Raw genomic sequence first — 21,977 nt, 5'->3', positions numbered from 1 at the left:
TTCCGGCTTCCGCAGAGTTCTTTATTCTCACCCAAGTGAGAGGCGTCCATGGACATCAATAGAGAAAATACAACATTCCCCCCCCCCAAAAAAAAAGGAAACGAAAAAGAAAGGGGAAATAACTGCAAAAAAAGAGAGTGTCTTATTTTGTATGAAACATTTAGGATGTGCATAGGGTGACCGTATGGAAAGGAGGACCGGGCTCCTGTGTCTTTAACAGTTGAATTGAAAAGGGGATTTCAGCAGGTGTCATTTGTAGGCATGCAGCACCTGGTGAGATTCCCTCTTCATCGCAAGAGTTAAAACTGCAGGAGCTCTGCCCTCTTTTATATCTGGTCACTCTAGTATATCTTCTGCAGCTTTAACTGTTGTGTTGAAAAGGGAATTTCACCAGGTGCTGCTGCATGCATATAAAAGACACCTGTTGAAATCCCCCTTTTCAATACAACTATTAAAGATACAGGAGCCCGGTCCTCCTTTCCAAACGGTCACCTTATGTACGTATAGACAGAAAAGAATCTGATGCATATATAGACAGAAACTAAGTCAGTGGAAGCTGTTGGCTCCAATCTCAGTGGGGCGATAAATCCGTTCTGGGTTTCAGTCAGAACTAGCCAGAACTCTAAAGGAGCTCACCACAGGGCTAAACCCCAACTCCCATATGGGTTCAGTACCTTGAATAACTCCTTAGTGGTTCTGACTGAATCCCGGAACTGATTTTCAGCCCCGCCGACATCAGAGTCACCAGCCTCCACTGAAAAAAGTTCTACAAGTCCCAGCATCCCCCAGCCCAGCGTGGCCAATTGGGGGAAGCTGGGAGTTGTAGGATTTATTTCTGCCTACATATGCACCGGATTGCAGGTTTAGTCTTTAAGGAGCTACGAGAATCTTGGGCCCTGTGATGGCTTTGTTAGGGATCCCCAGCTCTGCCTCACAGAACCGCAGTTCAAAGGGTTCCTAAGGCAGTAGAAAAGGAATTAAATGCTCCTGGGTGCCCACAGCTCTGGTGAGCAGGAGGTCCGCTGCAACTCTGCGTGATTTGTTGCTATGCATTTTCTGCCTTCTGAACACTTTCTGATTGGCAGGGTGCGATTTGATCACTCTCGATGCTGAGATGCTTAAGAATGACTCAATGGCCTTTTAGGCCCCTTCCAACTCTACGATTCTATGATTCTATGATTCTATGGCCTCCTTCAGAGGAGGCTGCCAATCGCGTCTCTGTGAGAGTCATGGCTCTGAGGTGGCCTCTTTCCGATCAGGGGGCACACTTGGAGCAGCGACTCATGGAGAAATGGAAGGGGACGGGGCACCGCTCCGCATTTAACTCTCCCACGTTCCAATCCCGCTTTCCCCAACTTGGACAACAACGCCCAACGTGTCCAGGTCGTGTCCAGTCAGCATGGCTGATGCTCAGTGATGATGGGTGTCGTTGTCCAACAACATCTAGGCAGGATCTACCCTACTGTTTATAACGGTTTATAATGGTTTTGACAACTGTTCAGGCCCAGGACACATTACAAATACCGTTTTTGTACCGTTTTAAAAGTGTTGTATCCTGCATGGTGTAGATCTGGCCCTAGTTGGGGAAGGCTTGCTCAACCAAACCTTCTGAAAAGGGGAAAGAGAAAAGGCGCCTGCAGTGTTGCGTCCACGAGTTTTGGGACATGGACACGTATCTCCTCGTGGTAACTTTACTTCTCCCTCGAAAGGCATGCCGTGTGCCGGTCCAGAGAAGCCAGCAGTGACGGGAAAGTTAGCTGTGCTTCCTTTTTCAGCCCCTCGGCCGCTTGGGGGCAACATCAGGCCACGAATGAAGCCAGCCGAGTTGATGATGGCAGACCCAGAATTCCGAGTCCTTTCCATAATGTCGAGCAACAGTTTTAATACCTGACTTGGTTGTGTCTTTGCAGGTCTTTCCCCATGAGGCTGAATCTAGCCTTGGCCAAACTAGGTCACGTTAGTGCGATTTGGCTACCTTGCGGCACGGGCTGTGGCTAGAATGAAAAGCACAGCAGTGGCACGCAGGGAGATGCATTTGCCTTGAGCGCAGGATAGGAACCCAGGCACAGAAAGGGCAGGGGGGGGGAGGGATTTCTTAACTTGTTTCCCTCGGATGGTTTTCCAGCTCAAGATCTCCTTCCTCCGAGCTGCCTTTCCCACCCGTTGGAGATGGCGGTGGGACTTAGAGAGATGGGATCCCAATTTCTTTCCCTTGGTGTGTGAAAGAGCAGCTTGAAAGCTATAAAGTGACCAGAAGGGGTAAGGGGTTAAGCAGCCTCTCTCCACCCACCCTTGCCTCAAAGCCTGCCCAAGTGCATTTTGCTTTCCGAGAAAAAATAATAATAGGTGGAGGACAGAGACACAGAGGGTACAGCAAGGCATGGAGTGAAGCCCTGACAGTTTCAAAAAATCTGGGATTTTGAGTAGCACAGCAACAGGAGGCAAAAGGGTGGGGATACCTAATACTTCCCCCACCAGCTCCCCCACCCCTGTTTAAATCGTTCCTTGTCTTCTTCCCCTCCTACAAGGCTCCAGGAATGTAATTACTTGTAAACATCAATCTGGAACACCAGAAAGGGGGGCGGAGCTGGGTTCAGCTCAGGAGGGGGCCATTTATAGCTGAAATATGGGGAAAAGAAGAAATGCCTCTTTCCAGTCCCCCGAATCCCAAAGGGAAGCCAATCCAGTGACGCCCATTTCAGATATCCTTCATTCAAGGGGGAAATGGATCTTTTTGAGAGCAGATGATATCAAGAATGCGAAAGCAGACTATTTTCATGTATTACTAGAAAATCACAAAAGAAGGATGTGGACCCCAGAACATTTACGGCATTTTAGAAAGGGAATGCAGTCCCCAACACGTCTCCTTTGTTAATTGAACCCACAGAAGAGGCAGGTTCTTGGAAGGGGGTCCCTTTAAATCCTGCACGAAACGTTTGCATGTTGGTTAGAGGAGAAGCGCAAGGGTTCTCTAGTCCTGCATTCTGTCCACAAGCAGGACATGAGTGCAAAAGCACCCTCCTGCCCATGTTCCCCAGCAACTGGTGTATGCAGGCATACTGCCTCTGATGCTGGAGGTACCATAAAGCCATTAGGACTAGTAGCCAGTGATAGCCTTTCTCATCTATGAATTTATCCAACCCCTTTTTAAAGTCATCCAAATCGGCGGCCATCACTACATCTTGTGGTGGTGAGTTCCATAACGATGCACTGTGTGAAGAAGGACTTCCTCTTATCTGTCCCAAATCCCCCACCCATCAGCTTCATGGAATAACCCCATTGGGTTCTAGTATTATGGGAGAGAGAAAAATGTCTCCCTAGCCACATTTTCCATACCATGGATGATTTCAAACACCTCTATCACAGGGGTGACCATATGAAAAGGAGGACAGGGCTCCTTTATCTTTAACAGTGGTATAGAAAGAGGAATTTCAGCAGGCGTCGTTTGCATGCATGCAGCACCTGGTGAAATTCCCTCTTCATCACAACAGTTCAAGCTGCAGGAGCCCTGCCCAGCGTGACCAGATAGAAAAGAGGGCGGGGCTCCTGCAGCTTGAACTGTTGTGATGAAGAGGGAATCTCACCAGGTGCTGTATGCATGCAAACGACGCCTGCTGAAATTCCCTTTTCTATACAACTGTTAAAGATATAGGAGCCCTGTCCTCCTTTCCATATGGTCAGCCTACTCTATCATGTCTCCCCTTAGCATCCTTTTTTCCAAGTTAAACAATCCCAGCTGTTGTAACCTTCCCTCATAGGGGAGATACTCCAGCCCCTTAATCATTTTAGCTGCCCTCTTTCCAACTCAACAATATTGAGTTGGAAACCTCCAGAGAGTACCTCCAGATAAGACGGAGGTACTGTTAGCGGGTGGTTCATCTGTCCGGTGAGGTGATGTTTGCCCTGTTGTGGACGGGGTTGCACTCTCCCTAAAGGATCAGATCCGTAGTTTGGGGGTGCTCTTGGATCCAGAACTGTCACTTGAGGCACAGGTGAACTCAGTGGCAAAGAGCACCTTTTATCAGCTTAGGATGATATACCAACTATGCCCTTATCTGGACAGAGATAGCCTAGCTACAGTGATCCATGCTCTGATAACCTCTCGTTTGGATGACTGCAATGCGTTATACGTGGGGCTGCCTTTGAAAACAGTCCGGAAACTTCAACTGGCACAAAACAGGGGAGCCCGTTTACTAACAGGGACTGGCCGACGAGACCACGTTACGCCAGTCCTTTTACAACTTCATTGGCTGCCATTCCAGGTCCGGGCCCGATTCAAAGTGCTGGTATTGACATTCAAAGCCCTAAATGGTTTGGGGCCAGGTTATCTGAAGGAACACCTCCTCCCATATGTGCCTGCCCGGACCTTAAGATCATCTACAGGGGCCCTTCTCTGTGAGCCCCTGCCAAAGGAAGTGAGGCAGGTGGCTACTAGGAGGAGGGCCTTCTCCGCTGTGGCACCCCGGCTGTGGAATGAGCTCCCCAGAGAGGTCTGCCTGGCGCCTACACTGTACTCTTTTCGTCAGCAGCTGAAGACCTTTTTATTCTCTCAGTATTTTAACACTTAATTTTAACTTAAATTTAAATTTTACTGTTCTAACTCTGTATTTTAATCTTATATCAATTTTGCTGTGTGGTTTTATCCTGGTTGTGCTTTTTATACTGTATTTTGTATTTGTGTTTTTAACCTCTTGGTTGTTTTATTATGGTTTTAATTTTTGTGAACCATCCAGAGAGCTTCAGCTATTGGGCAGTATAAAAATGTAATAAATAAATAATAAAAAAATATTAGGTGCGTCATCCGTAAGGTGACCCTATGGAAAGGAGGACCGGGCTCCTGTATCTTTAACAGTTGCATAGAAAAGGGAATTTCAGCAGGTGTCGTTTGTATATATGGAGAACCTGGTGGAATTCCCTCTTCATCACAACAGTTAAAGCTGCAGGAGCGATACTAGAGTGACCCGATTTAAAAGAGGGCAGCTTTAACAGGTGTGATGAAGAGGGAATTCCACCAGGTTCTCCATATATACAAATGACACCTGCTGAAATTCCCTTTTCTATGCAACTGTTAAAGATACAGGAGCCCTGTCCTCCTTTTCATAGGGTCACCCTAGTCATCCAGAAGATATTAACTGCTCCAGCATCTGTGACTCCTTGCAGGAACGGTCCTCCTTCAAGAGATGTGGTGATACAAATGGCCCCACATTCTCAAGCCTGTACAAATGCCATGAATGCTGACCCAGAGACCAAACCATTTCCAGAAACAGAAAGCCTCTTTGTAAACATTGTGCATTATTTAGCGCTCTTTCTTTGGGGAGTTCAATATATATATATATATATATATATATATATATATAAAACTTCCGCTTTGTGTAAACGTATTCTCCTGCGACACACACTTGACAATGACCGAGAAACCTGTTTTACAGAAGTCTCATTAAAAATGAACGGCCAATGTTGATTTTGGCAAGTTAAAATTACTTAAGCTGCTGTAGCGGGATGAATATTTGATGCTCAGGTTTATTAAATGTCTACCGACGTCAAGTTGACATGAAATGTGTACAGAGCTTTGCCCAGACAGCTTGGTGGTGGAGGTCTGCCGGGACTTTATTTAAAGATGATGAAAGGGGGTGATTAAAACTATGCACCAGATTTTGACTTAGAATCATAGAGTCATGGATTAGTAGAGTTGGAAGGGGCCTATATGGCCATCAAGTCCAACCCTCTTTTGTATCTGGCCACGCTAGGCAGGGCTCCTGCAGCTTGAACTGTTGTGATGAAGAGGGAATTTCACCAGGTGCTACATGCATGCAAATAATGCCTGCTGAAATTCCTTTTTCTATACCACTGTTAAAGATACAGGAGCCCGGTCCTCTTTTCCATATGGTCACCCTACATTAGAAGCTAAATTTTATCGGCAGTGAAAGGGAATGTAACACAAATATGAGATTCACCCTAAGAATAGCAATTGACAAAGCTGGTACTACCAAAATAGCAAATGAGATAACAAAATTAGTTTCTAATATTGTTATGAGTCCTTCTGACCGCTCCCCCTGCATTTTACTTCTGCTGTAAAGCTAAACTAAAATATGCTAAAAATGGTTAACTCTCTCCTTTTATTTCCTCCTGCACATTACTTGAATATATAAAGCTAAGCTAAAGCATTGCTAAATTCCTATAGGCATGAGAAGAATTACGTTTAGTTAAAGGTAGAAGATAAAGGGAAAGAAAAAACTGAAGACTTTGAAGTAATTCTAAGTTCCATTTGCAGAAATAATTCTAAACTCAGAAAATATTCTAAGACTTAATTTCAGAAAGTAAAGAAAGTAACTTCAAACTGAAGATGGCCACATGTTCACTTCCAGGAAGCAGGTAGATAATTTAAAAGAACATGTACAGCAGTAAATAAATAAATAGTGTTCCAATACAAAGTTTATCCATATAATAACCTCCTCCCCCAAAGAGGCAACTATATGTCATTGCCAAGGCACCTTATATAAGAATATGGTGGTGTAAGGATTATTAGTCAAGATGTGTAAGGCGTATTACTTGATTAACAGATTTTGCTCATTTTTGTTTTGTACTAAAGCTTGAGCTCTATAGACGTGCAGAAAATTTTGAAAGTTCAACAAAGTTTGAAGCTCAAGCTTTTGGCAACTCAGGAAGGGAAAGGGATGAGGCACGGGCGAGGTTAATGCATATGCCCCACACTGTGCATGTAATGTCACATGTGACACAGTGTGTGTGCCTACACATGTAATAATGCTTAATCCTGTGAGGTCTTAGAGTGCTGGTGAGGTTCAGAATGAAGGGAAAAGGGCTGAAGAAAAGTAAATTTATTTATTTATTTATTTATTTATTTATTTATTTATTTTATTGCACTTATATACTGCCCCCATAGCCAGAGCTCTCGGGGCGGTTTACAGAAATTCTAAAATTGAGATAAAAACAAGTATACAAAATTGAAATTTTTAAAACACAGAACATACACACATAAAGCATTAAAAACCGTTAAAAAAACTAAACATGTGGGTGATTAAGATGTGCCGCCATATGCCTGGGCAAAGAGGAAAGACTTAACCTGGCGCTGGAAAGATAGCCGCGTTGGCGCCAGGCGAGCCTCATCAGGGAGATCATTCCACTGTCTGGGGGCCACCACTGAAAAGGCCCTGTCCCTCGTTGCCACACTCCGAGCCTCTTTCGGAGTAGGCACCCGGAGGAGGACCTTAGATGTTGAATGTAGTGACAGGGTATATTCACATCGGGAGAGGCGTTCCGTCAGGTATTGTGGTCCCAAGCCGTGTAAGGCTTTATAGGTCAAAACCAGCACCTTGAATTGGGCTCGGAAACATACAGGCAGCCAGTGCAAGCGGATCAGAGCAGGTGTTATATGGTCGAAGCTTCTGGTTCCCGAAATCAATCTGGCCGCTGCATTTTGCACGAGCTGCAGCTTCCGAACCGTCTTCAAAGGCAGCCCTACGTAGAGTGCATTGCAGTAATCTAACTTGGAGGTTACCAGAGCATGGACAACTGAAGCCAGGTTATCCCCGTCCAGATAGGGGCGTAGCTGGGCCACCAACCGGAGTTTGTAAAAGGCACTACTGTCAATTGGTGACAGTAGGAGGCCGAGGAGGACGTAAAGCTGAGGAGAAAGAGCTGAAAGGACACCAGAGGAAGAAGAGAGAGAGAAAAATATTCCATCACATGTTTTTGACCCCAAACTTCAAGAAATGGTAATCTTTTTAAAAGGAGCTTCTCCCCCTTCCCCATCTTTGCTGGTTTATTTGTAGTACGTTTATTTTAAAAGTGTGAAGTTGTTCAAGTTACAAGGGAAACGGGTGAACATATTTTTATCCAATCATGCTCAGTCTACTAGCCTCTGTGGCGATACAGGATTTGCATTAGTATGATAGAGAAACATTAGCATTATTATACACCTCCAACAATTAACCGACATAGACAACACTTATTGAAGAAGAGTCATTGTGGTGGGGTCTTTGTAGATATGAGAATGGGGTCTTTTAGGGGATCTCCTTATAGGTCTCCCCCAAACCCTTATTCATCTTCCAAACCTTGGAGAGCTTCTTTAGAGTTCTGACTGGTTCTGTCTGAAACCTGGAGCGGATTCAATGCCCCACTGACATCGGAGCCACCAGCCTTCCATTGCCTCATCCTGACCCAATCACAGGCTGCTGTTAGTCCTTCCTGCCACTTGAAGAAATGGGAACTCCAGCTGGAGCTTCTTCCAAGTCTTGTGGGTTCCCCCCATCGAAGTCAGAGTATCATAACTGACCCAAACCTTGGCCAGGATGACTCTTCGGATGAAGGCCCTGACTCCTGGCTCTAGTGATGCCCCAGGCACCTGTCGGGAAACTTCATCAAGCCCTTCAGCAATGGTGGACCATCAGGAACCCCCAGAAGGTGTCCCTGGGTGCTGTCGCTTGCCTGTGGAGGCAGAGGAGAAGGCTGAGCATCCATCCAGACCTAGAGCGTGCCCGCGTCAGAAGGTGGAAAATACATGCTGCCCCACGGAGGCAAAGCACATACCTCAAGAGCCATGGCAACCAGGTTCCTCGAGAGTAAAAATCTACTCAAAAGAAAGGGTCTCCTCCGAAGTAGGGAGACCCTGAAGCCAGGACTCGCAGATGTACTTGGGTGTGGGCCTGGAGACCTGGCTATATAAGCTCTCAGTTGAGACTTGATGGTTGCTGAAACAACAACTTTCTTTTCGCTCCCAATACCTGGGATTTGAACCGTTTGCTTGTGTTTGACTTCGCCGCCACCTCAGACCCGGCTTTTGGGCTGCCTCCTCCTCCTCCTTGGCCTGTAATATTTCTGTGCTTCTGCTCTCTGCCTGCCTTCTGTTGAATGGATTTGCCCCAGGACTGAGTTTAACCCAGACATGGCAGGAGACAGAGTGAAGCTGGTTTGGTGTTAAAATGCCTGGGGGAGACTTTTCAACTCCCCCCTGCATGTTTTTCGATGAGCTGAGTCGGCCTGACTTGGACTAGCTGAGAAAAACGTGCCTCCCGGTGTCCGGTTATCATCACGACGTGGTGCTGTACAGCAGTGGTGGGGGTCGCTTGCCCTCCAACCTTTCACAGATCCAGTTAGCAAGAGCCCAGTGCTTGCCGCAATCCCTGCTGTTCAGACGAAACTCGTCGCCGAGGGCTCTGCTGTGCCTCCGCCTGCCAAATTCATTCACTCTGCAATACTCTGACCTCTGCTGAGACACCGCTTGTACTTCTAGTGAAAGATACACCAGACCAGGAAGAACTGTAACCAAATGTTGCAGCGCATGCTCACCCCCTAACACAGGGGCAGGCAACTGCAGGAGGTTAGGGTGGCATTTTTGCCCACTGTTCTGCCCTCTGCAGGCCACAAGGGGAAGGAAAAATAAATATTTTAAAAACAAACCAAGAAACCTGCAGGTTTGCTGTCAAAATCCAGCATCAAAATTGCTCCATAGCTGTCCAGAATTGCCAAAATAGACTGTCAGGGTTCCTTCCATGTCCTGGAGACCCTGAGAAACTCCGTATGGGTCTCTGCCTCCTTAAGAGACCCACCTACCTTCTTTTTAAAATTCCTCTTCCCAGTAACGTGGCATTTATTAAAACAACCAAATTACATGTTGCACAAGATACAGTGCTCCAAAAACAGAAGAAATGACCACTGGTAGCGCTTCCAGTTTATAAATGCTTATAGTTTTTTTTTTTAAAAAAATTCAAATTCAAATATATATATCTATCTATATATATATATATCTATATATATATCATTTTTTAAAAAAACACATACACCTATAAACAGATTTTAAAATTGTGGGACGTTTCAGCATAAAACCCCAGCTTCAGTCGCAAATGAGAATTTTTCTTGTTGTCGATTGATTTTAACCTGCTCTGAGAACTCTTTTCTTTCTTTGGGCTAAGGAGTTGACCCCGGGGTCATCCCATGAAGCCGAAGGGTGGGAGATTTGGACAGACCAAAGGAAGGTCTTCTTCACACAGCACAGAGTGAAATGATGGAAGATGGCCACCAATTTGGATGGCTTCAAAAGGAGGATTAGATTAGGGTGACCATATGGAAAGGAGGGCAGGGCTCCTGCACCTTTAACTGTTGTGATGAAGAGGGAGTTTCACCAGGTGCTGCATGCGTACAAATGACACCCGCCGAAATTCCCTTTTTAATACAATTGTTAAAGATACAGGAGCCCGGTCCTCCTTTCCATATGGTCGCCCTAGGTTAGATAGATTCCTGGGGGGATTCCACACGTCGTACTGAGGGGACTTCCATGCGCCCCCAGTGCGACCCCAAAGCGATCGTGTAGCTTGCCTGGCGAAGAGACGAGGAAGAGGCGGTGGGTGGCGGCGGCAAGGACGCCTCTTCCTCGTCACTTTGCCAGGCAAGCTACACGATTGCTTTGGGGTCGCACTGGGGGCGCATGGAAGCCCCCTCAGTACGACGTGTAGAATCCCCCTAGAGAAGGAAAAGGCTATCAATGGATACTAGTCCTAATGGCTCTGTGCTACCTTCAGTAGCAGAGATAGTAAGCCTGTATACACCAGTTGCTGGGGAACATGGGTGGGAGAGTGCTGTTGCACCGTGTCCTGCTTCTGGGTTCCATGTATTTTTTTCTCCCTTTCCCCCCTGACCATTTCTACATCTTCCTTTCCCCCCCGGGATCATCCCTGTTCATCCAAATGACACACAGAGGATCCCGGGAGCAGGCAGGGACGATTCCTCCATTTTCCTGGGATAATCCTTAGGTGTAGAAAGGGCCCCTGTCTCCATTTCCTCCCTGTTTTCTGGCTGCCTCCTCTCTGTGTTATGTAGATTGCAAGCTCCACAGGGCAGAGAGCTATTCTCTCATTCTTGGGTGAAATGCCAGGCACATGAACTAGGGTGACCCTATGAAAAGGAGGACCGGGCTCCTGTATCTTTAACAGTTGCATAGAAAAGGAAGTTTCAGCAGGTGTCATTTGTATATATGAAGAACCTGGTGAAATTCCCTCTTCGTCACAGCAGTTAAAGGTACAGGAGGCAGGAGCTATACTAGAATGACCAGATTTAAAAGAGGGCAGGGCACCTGCAGCTTTAACTGTTGAGATGAAGAGGAAATTTCCCCAGGTTCCCCATATATACAAATTACGCCTGCTGAAATTTCCTTCTCAATACAACTGTTAAAGATACAGGAGCCCTGTCCTCCTTTTCATATGGTCACCCTAACATGAACAGACTGGGAGACTGGGATCCCAGTGCTTCTTCTTTGCTCACTGGGGGAACGCAGGTCCGCGTTGATTAGGTTTCTCAAGCTAATCAACACCGCAGGGTTGTTGTGAGGATAAAACGTGATGCTTGTATGCTGCCTTCAGATCCTTGGAGGACATGCAAACGAATCGTTCCCTCTATTTCCAATATTGTGGTGGTGGGTGCCAATCCGTACACAGGCAAAACGGCACCAACCGCACAAGAGAGAGAGTCAGGCTGAGGGGGACCATGAGGATCACAGAAATCTCTCTCTCTCTCTCCCCCTCCCTCCCTCTCTCTCTTTGCAACACCCCAAAAACTTTTAGGGAGGAGAAAACCCCGAACAGCCCAATGTGGACTGCATTTAGTCACCATAGAACGCTGCTTGTTGCCAATAAATAAATAAATAAATAAACTGGGCCAGAGAGGAGGAACGACGTGGTTTGATCCCAGGCCAGAAGCACTCCACGCTGCAACATTACGTTGCAGGTCTGACCTGGAAATCAAAAGCTGACTGTTTTCTACTCCTACTAAAAGGGAAGCTATTGATCAGGAGATGCCCCAGAAATCCAGCCCTCCCCCCGGTAAACAGGGGTGACCCTCGGAGCAGGTGTTTCGCACGCCACGGCCTCTGGCACCCCATTCCTAATTAACGGCACCCCGTCTTAATAGCACGCCACCGTGCCGTGATCTTCAGAGGTAATAAAAAGAAAAAGAAAAAGGAGAGAAGTCCCCCGGTGGGTGTGGGGTATTTTCTTTTTTTTCTTTTTGCATTTTCGGTTGAATCCTACAATGAATAATTTATATAAAAGCTTTATTGGAGTCCGGAGCCTCCCAATAAATGTTCCAGAAGAGGAACACGCTCCGATATTTCAGCCTTAATACCTCTCCGGCGGGTTCCTCTGACAAGCCTCAGACGCGAAGGGAAGAGAGCGGCGTGGTGTATTGATGTACAATATCGTCAGCTCGCTTCTATTTGCATGGGTGTGTGTGTGTTGCGTGTGTGTGTTTTTTTCCTGCAAAGTTCAATTACAGAACGAAGCGAGCACAAGGGGTGAAACTGAAGCGAAGCCACATTTTCGGGGAGATCAGCCCCACTGCCCGCCCCACCGCAAGTCAAAATGAGAGGCACACCACACGGTTTCCCCCATGAATGCGCTAGAGTAGCGCCTGGCTGAGACGTGGACTGGATGAGGGCTAATAAACTGAAACTCAAGCCAGACAAGATAGAGATGCTGTTAGTGGGTGGGTCTTCTGACCTGATGGAGGGTGTTCAACCTGTTCTGGATGGGGCTGCACTCCCTCTGAAGGAGCAGCTTTGTAGCTTGGGGGTTCTTATCACAGAACCATAGAACAGTAGAGTTGGAAGGGGCCTAAGCCCCTGCTCAATGCAGGAATCCCCCTTAAAGCACCGCTGACAGATGGCTGTCCAGCTGCATCTTGAAGGCATCATGTGGGAGAGCCCAAGAACCATCTCTGTTTCTTGGGGTTCAGTTGGTCTTAGTGGCATGGAGTGCCTGCTACCAACTTTGATTAGTCTCCCAGTGTGAAGCTTTGAGGCTTACAGAGGGAAGACAATAAAGTCAGGCCTTAGAAGCTTGGGGGTTCCTGTTGAGGAGTAGTGGTTAAGATTCATTTCCCAGTTAAGTTTCATTTCTCCAGTTATGTTTCAATTCTTCAAGCTCCAAACAGTATTTTTTTGTTTGGGGGGAAGAAGTTATTAAAAGAGACAAGAAAGCTGGCCAGAGAGAGAGAGAGAGAGAGAGAGAGAGAGAGAGAGAAAGAAGACCAGTGCATAGGGAAGGAGCAGAAAGAAGCAGCCTGAAGAAGTCTAGGTGCAGCTTAGGGTAAAAGAATTTGCAACTTGTATTTTTTTTTGGGTAATGCCTTTTATATCAATTGGCTCTGTTGACTAAATACCTTTAATTGTAATTTGCTAATTTTAATATATTAGTAAACTGTTTTGTTAAACCTGAAGTGACTATCACTCCATGTCTTCAGCCGAAACCCCATGTTACTAGGAAGGGGAAGGGGAAAAGAGGAAAGGTGGGACACTTAAGGAGGCAAGAGATCCTTAAAGAGTTGCTCAAGCTAGGGTGGAGTCTAGGCAGAGTGACCCACTCCCATCAGAAGCTATTGGGAAGGAGGCAAGGGCAGAACTGAAAATCACGCAGAGCTGCGGCAGGCAGCCTCCTGTGTACGCTGAGCTCACGGGAACTTTTAACTAAAAAAACCCAAAACCAAATCAAGGAATGGATTTATTTCACTGAGGACCCTAGCGCAGCCTTCCTCAACCTGGGGGGCTCCAGATGTGTTGGACTACAATTCCCAGAGGCATTCTGGGAGATGCAGTCCAACACATCTGGAGCGCCCCAGGTTGAGGAAGGCTGCCCTAGCGGATCCTGTACAGGTACACCCTGGAAAAAAGGACTGGCGACTGCTGGGCCAGTCTGCTTTCAACTCTAGCTTCAATGGGAAAATGTGGAGCTGCAAGGATGTTCCCATCACCAACGTTTGGCGAAAGGAAGGCTCTGGTTTCCCAAGGCACCCTGTCAGCAGCTTGGCTGCCACGTGCCGGACACACTGGGTGAGCAACAGTCAAGCACTCCAGAGAGCCGGCGTCTCCCTTCCTTAATTAGCTAAAGCGAATGCATCCAATCTGATCTCTGTGGCTAATCTCCAGAGATTAATTACCTCCCCCCCGGGCAGCGTCTGTCTCCTTCCTCTTGTGCGCACGGCAGAGACAACATCCCCTCGGAGGGAACGTTTCCTTCCACCTAATGGAATGTGGGGCGTGGGGGAGGGGGAGGAGGACGGAGGTGTGGCAAGAAAGATGGAAAGGACGTTGAGGTGGAGACTGGTGTGACACTTCACGTGTGGCAGAGGGCTGTTTGAACGGGAGGCACCTCCGCAGTCCTGAAAACACGGTTGGATTTTGCTGTCCTGAGCGAATAAAAACAGTTGAAGGTGAACGATAGTTGTGGATGAAGGACAGAGAGCAGTGTGACCCCATTGCCAATCTGCTTCTGGTAACCTGGGTCCAGGCCTTGGACGTTATGGAATTCAAGGTGCTGGTAATGACGTTTAAAGCCCTAAACAGCTTGGGATCTCGATACTTGAGAGAGCGCCTCTCCTTATATCTGCCTGCCCAAGACTTTAGATCTGTTGGAGGAGCCCTTCTCCACATCCCACCAATGCAACATATACGTTATGATGGGACAAGGCAGAGGGCCTTCTCTGTGGTGGCACCCCGACTGTGGAATGCCCTCCCCTTAGAGGCCTGATTGGCACCAACACTGACTGCATTTCGACGCCAAGTAAAAACATGGCTTTTAAACAAAGCTTTTGATGGTTAAACTCACTGGCACATTGTTTTAACTGCATCTATTGCTTTTAAATTATATATTGTTTTAACTTGGATCATAGTTTAATTTGTTTTTCACTGTGTATATTTATTGTTTTTAACTGTAAGTTTTTATCTGTACGCCGCCCTGAGATCTTAGTGATATAGGGCGGGATATAAATGTTTTAAATAAATAAATATGGTGTGAAGCATTCATCTTGCAAAGCAAGGATTGGTCCTCTCGGAGAGATGGTAGAGCACTGCCGAATGGCACCGTGATGCCTGGGACCAATGAGATCGTAGACGAGGTCCCTGTCACATAACAAAATGGCTCCAGTGACAGAGAGAGATTGAGGACCCAGAACCATACGAGGCATCATCATCATCATCTTCATCATCATCATCATTATTATATTTATATCCCACTTTTTTTCCTCCAAGGAACCCAAGGTGGTGTACCTACCTAATCCTCATTTCCATGTTATCCTCACAACAACAACCCTGCGAGGTAGGTTGGGCTGAGAGTCTGTGACTGGTCCAAAGTCACCCATTGGGTTTCCATGGCCAAATGGGGACTAGAACCCGGATTTCCCGACTCCCAGTCTGACACTTCAGCCACTACACCACACTGGCTCTGGACCTGCTGGAACCTGTACGCGTTAGGAGGCCTGGTTATGAAAACATCCCTAGTGGTAAGAGCAGTTGGGCAATGGAATCAAGGCCCGGGTGTAGGGGCGATGGGCTTTCCCTGGGTGGAGATCATAGAATCATAGAATAGCAGAGTTGGAAGGGGCCTACAAGGCCATCTAGTCCAACTCCCTGCTCAATGCAGGAATCCACCCTAAAGCATCAGGTTCAAGAGCCCTCTCAGCCACCAAACTCAGCGGATGATCTTGTGTTAGTGATCTTCAAACAGAGGCTGTACGTCAGCCTTCCTCAACCTGGGGCGCTCCAGGTGTGTTGGACTACAACTCCCAGAATGCCCCAGCCAGGCTGGGGCATTCTGGGAGATGCAGTCCAACACATCTGGAGTGCCCCAGGTTGAGGAAGGCTGCTGTACGTGGAGCAGGAAGCTGTACTGTGAGGCCTCCTCCATTTCTTTGATTCTATGAGAATAGCCAAGATGGTTGCTCAGTTCAGGGGTCGCCAACGCAGTACCCGTGGTTGCCCTGGCACACTCTGAACAAATGTAATAAAAACATTGGGAAATGGTAGGGGAGCCTTCTCTCTCTCCCTTTCTAGCCTCGCTATTTCTATCTATTTGTCTTTTGCGCAATTGCGCTGGTGCAATCCTGTGTGAAGGTGAGATTTTTTTAAACACACACACATGCACACCCACCCACCCACCCCAAACTTGGCACTGGAAGACCTCGAGCACCATCTCAAAGATGGCGGAAATGCTCCCCCCTCCCCCCCAATGCCCATGGAGTCCCCCCGCCCAGCTCCGTGCCCGTTTCCTGAGCCCTGCGACTCGTTGGGAAGAGGGAGGACCCCGGGAGGGGGAGCCACAGCACTCGCAGAGCTTCGGATGGCGGACAAACTTGGGGGAAAGCAATCCCAGCTAGGCTTGTCCCTGGTTCACCCCGGGATCAGCTGTGCATCATTTGGAATGACTTCGTGCCCACCCCAGGATAAATGGCAGGTGGCGATTAGGCCTATGTCTGCCCTCGTAGCCTCTAGCCTTCCTCTTTCTCTGTCCCCTTGCCTTGCTGTTTCCCTCTCTTTCCCAGACTCCAGCTTCACTGTTTCTCTCCTCCACTCTTCAACTTGCTGTTTCTCCCCACCCCCAATGCTCCCAGTCTCTGGGCTTGCTCCTCCTCTCTCCTCTATCCCTTTGCCTTCCTATTTCCTCCTCACGCCCACAATTTCTCTCCCCTGACCACCTCTTTAGCTCACTTTTGACTAGCCAGGCTCCCACGGCAGCCGTTATGTGACTAGCTCCATCCTCCGTGAGAGCCCTTTTGTGATGGTGCCCGCAACAGTTTCTCAAATTCCCAAATGTGCCCACGGGTCCAAAAAGTTTGGGGACCCCCAGGTTAGTTCATCTTTTGGGGAAGGCCGCGGTCATAGGGCCAGCCAACCAGGACATTGTACGCTGAAAGGGGTTCATGCTGGCATTCCTGCCCTTTCCCCAGTTTTCTGTTTCTCTTTTCCAATGGACTGTTAACATTATGGTCTATTGGTCTATTTTTGGGATTTTTTTTTTAAAAGAACGTCAGAAGAGCCCTGATACTGGATCAGACCAAGGGTCCAACTAGTCCAGCATTCTGTTGACCAGGGACCCACAAGCCGGACATGGTGCGACAGCACCCTCCCACCCAAGTTCCCCAGCAACTGATGTATATAGGCTTACTGCCTCTGATAATGGAAGTTGCACAGAGCCATCAGGGCTAGTAGCCATTGATGGCCTTCTCCACCAAGAATTATAGTGTTCATTGGAGAAAGTTGTGTAGCTGGAGCTGTACATGGTGCTTGAGCCTCCATCTGCCTTAAGAAAATTTAAGAAGAGTCCTACTGGATCAGACCGTGGGTCCATCTAGTCCAGCAGCAGCACAAGCAGGACATGGTGTAAAAGCACCCTCATGCCCAAGTTCCCCAGCAACGGGTGCATATAGGCTTACTGCCTCTATACATCAATTGTCCCTTTTAGTTAAAAACAAAAACTGAAGTTTTTTTTTAGAATTTAAAATAAAAATAAATAAGTAAATAAAGTTCTTCTGAACTTCAGCAAACCTCATGGCTCCCTTTTTCTCCATGGCACTGTTATGGCTCCATTCCTGTTGGCACGCGCCACCGGAATTTGCTGTTAGTGGGGCGTGATAAACATAGCCGCCTGACAACGTGCGATCACAACTCGAAACAGCACGTTCCCCGCTGCAATGTGTGTTAGGCGATCCGGTCTTTGGGTTCACGTTTGCCCATTTGATGCTTTGCAGATGCTTTGTTTAACACCTCCAGGCTGTCTCCCGCACCCCACCCACCCTTTCGCTGTGTCAGCAGGAGAGGACACCTGGAAAAAGACTCCACCAGCTGCACGGATGCTCACAGTTTTGTGAATTATTCTCATTACTTTACCTTCCTTAGTCTAGTGTTATGCAATGGTGTTCATGTGTTAATAGCCACCTTTTTCCAGCATCTTTGCCAATGGTTTCTGATAGCAATTTCTGGCTAAGTGGTTCCACTATTTTTTTTAAAGGCTCCACAACTCTGCAGCAGAAACCAGCTGACTTAACTGCTGCCTGCAATGTCATGCTAGCGGAAACTGGGTTTATTTATTTATTTATTACATATTTATACTGCCCAACAGCCTAAGCAATCTGGGCAGTTTACAACTAAAACCATAAAATCCAATTTAAAACTTTAAAATCACATTCTGAACCTTGCACTAGTGGAGACTAGGTTCTGAACATTGCGCTAGTGGAAACTAGATTTTGAATGTTGCGCTAGTGGAAACTAAGTTCTGAATGTTGCGCTAGCGGAAACTAGGTTTATTTATTTGTTACACATTTATACTGCCCAACAGCCTAAGCTCTCTGGGCAGTTTACAACTAAAGCCATAAAAACCAGTTTAAAACTTTAAAATCACATTCTGAACTTTGCACTAGTTGAAACTAGGTTCTGAATGTTGCGTTAGTGGAAACTAGGTTCTGAATGTTGTGCTAGCAGAAATTAGGTTCTGAATGTTGCGCTAGCAGAAACTAGGTTCTGAATGTTGCACTAGCAGATATTAGGTTCTGAATGTTGGGCTAGTAGAAACTAGGTTCTGAATGTTGCGCTAGCAGAAACTAGGTTCTGAATGTTGCACTAGCAGATATTAGGTTCTGAATGTTGGGCTAGTAGAAACTAGGTTCTGAACATTGCGCTAGCAAAAATTAGGTTTTGAATGTTGCGCTAGCAGAAATTAGGTTCTGAATGTTGTGCTAGCAGAAACTAGGTTTATTTATTTATTACATATTTATACTGGCCAACAGCCTAAGCTCTCTGGGCAGTTTACAACTAAAACCATAAAAACCAGTTTAAAACCTTAAAATCACATTCTGAATGTGGAAACTAGGTTCTGAACATTGCGCTAGTGGAAACTACATTCTGAATGTTGTGCTAGCAGAAACTAGGTTCTGAATTATGTGCAGGAGGGGAACCCAACTAAATCTCTGTTTGCGCAAGTGCAGTTGTGCAAATGGTTGTGCATGATGGTTGTGCAAATGGTTGCACAACTGCTTGCACTGCCCGTTGCACAAGTGTAATGGGCAAACACTTGCACTATGGAAAGATTTGGTGCGGCTCTGCTCGCACCGTTCGATTTTGCAGAATGATGCCATGGGATACTGCCCCTAATGTTTAGCTTTTGGTATGTTCGTCCTTTAGTTCTTTGGGTGGGGCGGGGGGGATTTGCAGATCACTTCGAGGCTCAGAGGACAAGGATGTGTCACTCTGACATCAGAGGCAACAGCCAATCAGCGCCCTGCACAGCCAGCCCTTTGCAGAGCCATTCTTTATAAGAGGTCAGTAAGAGAAATGGTTGTATTATCAATTATGGTGAGACCACCACCTTGCAAGTGTTATGCCTGCTTTCATCCAGTAATGGCTGATCATGACATGCCCCTGTGATTCCCTCCCCCACCCCCCCGGCCATTTACAAACAGAAGATTAAGGTGACTGTAACCATCTGCGACGGGGGGGGGGGGGGAAGTCTTTTTTCCTTCCCACTTCAAGCATTTTGGCGAGCAATTTCAAGGAGAAATTGCTGAACAATCAGAGCCATTTCTCTTGACTTTCGAGGGCTCTGTATCACCTCGTCCCCGTCCTCTGTGTCACTTGGCTTTAAGCTGGTTCTTGCATGGGATACACATGCTCAGGGGAACAGTGGCCATCCCAGGGGGTTGTGGCTCCACAAGGGTCAGGCTCATTTATTTATTTATTGCATTTATTACATTTATATACCGCCCCATAGCCGAAGCTCTCTGGGCAGTTTACATGACTGGCATCAGACGTGGCTTCCGGAGATACGACACTGTTTGTGCACTCGGACATCAATGGCAGCTGGTGCCTCCCATGTCAGCAAGGTGGTGAATCCGCTCCAGGTTTCAGCTAGAACCAGTCAGAACTCTAAAGGAGCTCTCACTGGTTCTGACTGAAACCCGGAGCGGATTCACCACCCACTGACATTGGAGCCACCAGCCTCCACTGCTGCCCCCTCCCAGCACCTACCACCTGAAGCGGCTACCTCACTCTGTTTAATGGTGGGGCCGGCCCTTTCAAACCTCTTTTGCACGTACACCCCCATCCCCAGTCTCTGCATCAGGGGGAGAGATCTGTCTCTCATTCTCTGAGGTTTAAACTAGACATATGTCTTTTACACACACACACACACACACACACACACACACACACACACACACACACACACACGTATTTGGACTGAAGCAGGCATGGAGGAGGGTCTTAACCCTTTCTTCCCCTGATGTTTTTCTGAAGCTGTCCTTTTGCTCCAGGGGGAATTAACCCATCGGCACACAGAGGTAAAACACCTCCCTTCTCCCAAATATCTGGACCCACCTTTATGTAAAATCACATAAAGTTTGTTTCCCCCACTGTCTTCTCACTGTAGGAGGGGAGAAGCATCACAAAAGAACTAGACGTTGTTGTACGCAGCACTCTTCCAAAGTTTGGGAAGACTAAGATGAGCTGCTTGATGCTTCTGAAGCTCCCACCAGCCCCATCCAGCATGGCCTGTGGTCAGAGAAGACGATGTCCCAGTAGCTATAAGGAAGGGACGGAAATAATTGTGGAGCGGAAGCGGAGATGCTCAGGATACCAGCCAATTTTGTGGCATTGTGGAGGGAGGATGTGGGTGGAATTGATGATAGAGCAGGCGGCAGCAGCCTGGCCTCCTTCATTTGAAATATTTATGCTCCCAATGTATTAAAAATGCAACTTTTTGTCATTAGATATTGCTATGTCAATGAGGTACATGTGTTTTTCTTTTCTGTCTAGAACTGTTATGTCTGGTCAGTTGCAAGGTATTGTCTTGCCCATATGAATTGTTCTGTCCCAGTATGTTTTGTGATTTTCATTTTCCAAGATTGTTTCGGGTATGTATTAATTATTATTATTTAAACATAACCAAAATTCATCCTGCCTTTTTTTTTGGGACTCTCACTTAAAGATCTGCTATCGGAAGTAAATTAAAGATGTAAAGACCTTGATTTGAATGCAATGAACTCCCACAGTTAAACTCTAATAATATTGTAATAGACGACAATCCCCAGCTGTTCTTTTTGGGATTCTGCATACAAAACAAATAACGTATAATATATAAATGTGAAAATGGATATACCTAAATTTAGTAACCCAGAGAAGTGATGTCTTTTGTTTGAGCGAACATTTCAGCTACATCTTCACCCCTCCCTGAAGTCTGAGAAAGCTGCAGTTTTCCAGACTGGAGGGAGCATGACCTTAGCGGTGCCATAGCTCAGTGGCAGAGCGCATGATGGGCATTTATACTGTCTCAGCCTCTCTCTGTCATCTTCCTGCTTGTGGGTCCCAACAGCTGGTTGGTTACTGTGTGAACAGTATGCTGGACTAGATGGACTCTTGCTCTGATCGAGCAGGGCTTGTCTTAGGTTCTTATATTCTTCACAATCAACACCCCCACCCCAATTCCCCACCTGCAAATGGGTTGGCAAATTTGGGGTGTGTGTGTCATGTCACCCTTCATTAAGAAGGAGGATGTCAGCAGACAGAATCAGACTCAAAGAGGGTTTATCAATGGAACCTTTTCAAACTGGGGAGAGGCAACGAGTGGGGTACCACAGGGCTCAGTCCTGGGTCCAGTGCCCTTCACAATTTTCATTAATGATTTGGACAAGGAGGTGCAGGGAACTTCTGCTATTGGGCGGTATAAAAATGTAATAAATAAACGCTTATCAGATTTGCAGACGACACAAAATTGGGTGGGATAGCTAATACCCTGGAAGACAGAAACAAACTTCAAAGTGATCTTGATAGGCTGAAAACAACAGAATGAAATTTAATAGGGATAAATGCCAAGTTCTACATCTAGGAAATAGAAACCAAATGCACAGTTACAAGATGGGGGATACTTGGTTCAGCAATACTACAAGCGAGAAGGATCTTGGAATTGTTGTAGATCAAGCTGAATATGAGCCAACAGTGAGATGTTGCTGCAAGAAAGGCAAATGCTATTTTGGGCTGCATTAATAGAAGTATAGCTTCGAAATCATGTGAGGTCCTGGTTCCTCTCTATTCGGCCCTGGTTAGGCCTCATCTAGAGTATTGCATCCAGTTCTGGGCTCCACAATTCAAGAAGGATGCAGACAAGCTGGAGTGTGTTCAGAGGAGGGCAACCAAGATGATCAGGGGTCTG

The sequence above is a fragment of the Elgaria multicarinata genome, chromosome 20, assembly GCF_023053635.1.
Source record: "Elgaria multicarinata webbii isolate HBS135686 ecotype San Diego chromosome 20, rElgMul1.1.pri, whole genome shotgun sequence".
Classification (NCBI taxonomy): domain Eukaryota; kingdom Metazoa; phylum Chordata; class Lepidosauria; order Squamata; family Anguidae; genus Elgaria; species Elgaria multicarinata.
The sequence above is the reverse complement of the archived record's forward strand: the minus strand, read 5'-3'. Positions refer to the sequence as shown.